Source organism: Clarias gariepinus, chromosome 5, assembly GCF_024256425.1.
Source record: "Clarias gariepinus isolate MV-2021 ecotype Netherlands chromosome 5, CGAR_prim_01v2, whole genome shotgun sequence".
NCBI classification, from domain to species: Eukaryota; Metazoa; Chordata; class Actinopteri; order Siluriformes; family Clariidae; genus Clarias; species Clarias gariepinus.
This window is the reverse complement of record NC_071104.1, coordinates 12245607-12249198: the sequence shown is the minus strand read 5'-3', so window position 1 is coordinate 12249198 and position 3592 is coordinate 12245607.

The following is a 3592-nucleotide window of genomic DNA, read 5'->3' as shown; positions in this document are numbered from 1 at the left end:
ATGCAATGACATGCACCAAATTCATACACGTTTATAATTTGAAACACTGGTCGCCCTTCATGTGTGGACTTTCCTGCTTTTTTTTTTTACACATCCTCAAACCCTCATCGAACTGAGCCAGGTTTCTATTACGTTCTCACAAAGTTGCATGAATGCAAGAATAACATCTTAGACATGTTCAGAAACAGCCTGGTAAGGACGTGGTCGAAGCAGGACGCAGGAAGGATTGAATAAGGATGTAGTAATGACAAGATTGACCGGTTAATGACATTACTAACACCTCTCAGAGACTTCATTGACGTACTACAAGCATGACAAGAAGAAGATTGGATGGCGTTCTGACGTTGAGATGATGGACAACCTCTTCAGGCTTGTGCCATGACCAGGATAGGTCCATGCTGGTATGCTGTACAAGGCCGCATTAAGTGCTTGTTACATTCTTTTTTCTGCTCATTATGTTTATGCCGTGCATGCAGTAGGTTATCAGCCCATCACATGAATGTCACATAAAAAAAAAAATACTGGATCCAATTCCTCACCCAATCATTTTGTGATGAAAAGCACTGCATGTGTCATGGTACCAACATGATAGACGCATTGAGAACATGACAGGGACGTAGCTAGAAAGTAGTATTAACTTGATAAATGCACATTTCTTCCATTAAAGATGCAGTAGGAACCTCCTTGTCTTCCTCAAAGTGTAACCCTTAGAGTTTTCCTTGACATTTTAATAGTTTTCTTAAACCAGGTTTAGTGTGTAATTTCCAGACCAACAAAAAACATTATCAAACGCTCTAAATTCTTTCATTTTTAATTTGCTAGGTAGAATCCCCATTGGTATTCAATTACATTTTCTTTTTTGTTAGCCTTTTAAATTTCTAGGTAGATGACCTATTTTTATTATTATTTTTTCTAATGCCAGTGCACACATCGTTATTCCTGAATTCCCAGATGTAGCTGGGCCCATGAGTTACACCACCTCCCTGCAGCAGACTAATCAAATCCCATCAGCAATTGTTATCCGATGCCTTCCTGGGAGCACGCTGCTGCAACTGGAACAGTTAGTTATGTTTTTATGTATAAAGTGCTTTCAGAAGTCCCTTGCTATTGCAGGCCTTGTCAGTTTTATAGAATCATGCAAACATAATTACTTGCATGTGCACGCACATAATTGTAAAAGATAATTAGAGTCAGCTCAAATATTCATCTACATTCAAATATTACCTATTATATCTTCAGCGGAGGGCAAATGCTGTAGAAGATTTTAGTGTTCTATTAATAAACAACTGGTAATCTGGTTATGTGGCAATAACAAGCTTTGATTTATGTGAGTAACCATTCAGAGTGGGACTGACAATTTTCCCTTGCCTAGACTTTTCTATACGCTGACTGTGATCCATATTTAATGTCAGGTTGACTATATGATCGAATGTTTTTTCTTCCTTAAAACCTGTAATCTAGTTTGATTCATAATAACACACACACTATATACCACTACTGGTATGTACAGTACCACTTTTCAGTTTTCCTTGATGTTGATGTCACACATGTAAAAATATATTTGCGGTCCATCAACTTTGGGTAAATAATAATAATAAAAACACAGTAAATAAAAAGCAAACTCTTATTACAAAAGATGCGTAACAGTTAATAAAAGTAGACGAAGCATGAACATTGTGTCCTGCACATAAAAAAAACTCACAGTTACAGAACTGCACGCTTTAGTTAATCCCAGTTTTCACCAACAGGTGAACTTTTATTCAATCCCCTTTCTTGTTCCAAGTTAATTGACAAGCTGAGGTACTTACCAATTGCAACTCTTGAACTCCTTCCAACATCACTCAAACAGCATTAACTGTGTGTTTGGTCAGATGAAACCACAAAAGGCCTTTTAGACGTTTCCCACTATCAGACTTTTAGTGAAAATGAAACCAAATACAGGAGAAATGTTGATGGAATCACAAACACTCAGAGGATAGCGTTAACTGTCCTCTTCTCTACACACAAGGCCACAGATGCATGAAAACGCTTAGTGTTACTCTATTCGACAGGGGAGAAAATATTCCCAGCTATCCCACCCAGAAGGCACGGCAAATCATGCAGGCCTGGACTCCCAGCCACAGGAAGCTCTGGCTTCACAATTTAGTTACAATAAAGTGATCTTTTTGTGCTAATACTTGTTGTTTTTCTCACAATGTGGTCTGGGATGAAATTAAGATTTGCCTCCGGAAGGCCGATTCAGTAAGATAATAATCCCAAATACCGCACACGTATAAATCAATGAAAAAACGGTTGTATGAAAACAAAACCAGTGTTTTACAATCACCATATCAGACTCTGGATAAAAAATATCCATATGGTCTGATATGAAGAGATTGTCCATATGCGCAAACCTATAAAGCACGCTAAAAGGCTGTATGTACTGTAGATGGAATTCGCGGCAGTTGAACAACCTAAAAATTTTTTCACTCCTACAGTAGATGTGGCTTCATGTTATTTAATTGTACAACAACAACAACAACAAAAAAAGTACAACGGCATCTGTTGAATTTGGAATAAACTAAATTTTTTACGGGTTTCCATAAAGTGCGCAGAATGAAGGTGTGAGATCGCATTTTTTAAGTAAATTTCAATTGCACACTCATAAGCGAGTATTTAAAAAAATGTACAGTGCCATCTGTTGAATTTTGAGATGAACTTATGATTTTTTGGTGGATTTTTTAATGATATAAGGGCGTTTTCCATTTAAATTTCAAAGCAGCATATTTTCTTTTCCCGCGAACCGATTGCATTGAAACAAAGCTTGTATGTTACCTCAAGCTCGACCAAATACACCTGTGAAAACCCTATTAAAATAATTTGATGCATGCACAAACAAACAGCCAGACAATTAAAAAAAATCATGATTTATTCTATTAGTCATTTTACATCCCCCTAAATTATTTTTTAAATATCTTTAATGTACAGACACAGCAACTTTACAGTATTATTATATGTATAGATGTGTCTGATCAGTTAAGGCTTAAGGGTTTACCTTTATGAACGTGGAATTTGAGCATGGGATGTTTCAATCAGTGGTCCAACCCCTTAACCACTGAGCTACCCCAGTCCCCTACTACAAAAGAGTGGTCCAAGGTTCCCCTACAGGTGTTAGAAACACGGGTCAAGATGCTAAGAAATGTAACCCATACTCATGACAAGACATTGTTTCATTGTTTTATGATTTCATTTCACAATTGCGGTGGGTAAAAAAAAAAAAATCCAAAAAAAATCCATATAACAAAAAACAGAAAATCCACTTTAAATAAGATTCTGCCAGAATCCTACATTCATAGGCTCCAATTTACTGTAAGTTTGATTAGGGAATATGACAGTCATTGTGTACAGAGGGGAAAATCAATGTGCCACAGCCACTGTGGGACCAGTTGTTGGTGTGGGCATTACACATTGGTAGTCACTTCGCATCCGGTTCCACAGGAATGCGACAGGAATGCTACTGATGTCCATGTTCACACAGGATCTAACTCATTTCACCGGTTTATGCAGTGAATCACCTAATACTCCTCTGGTTGGTGTACTGACTATCCATATC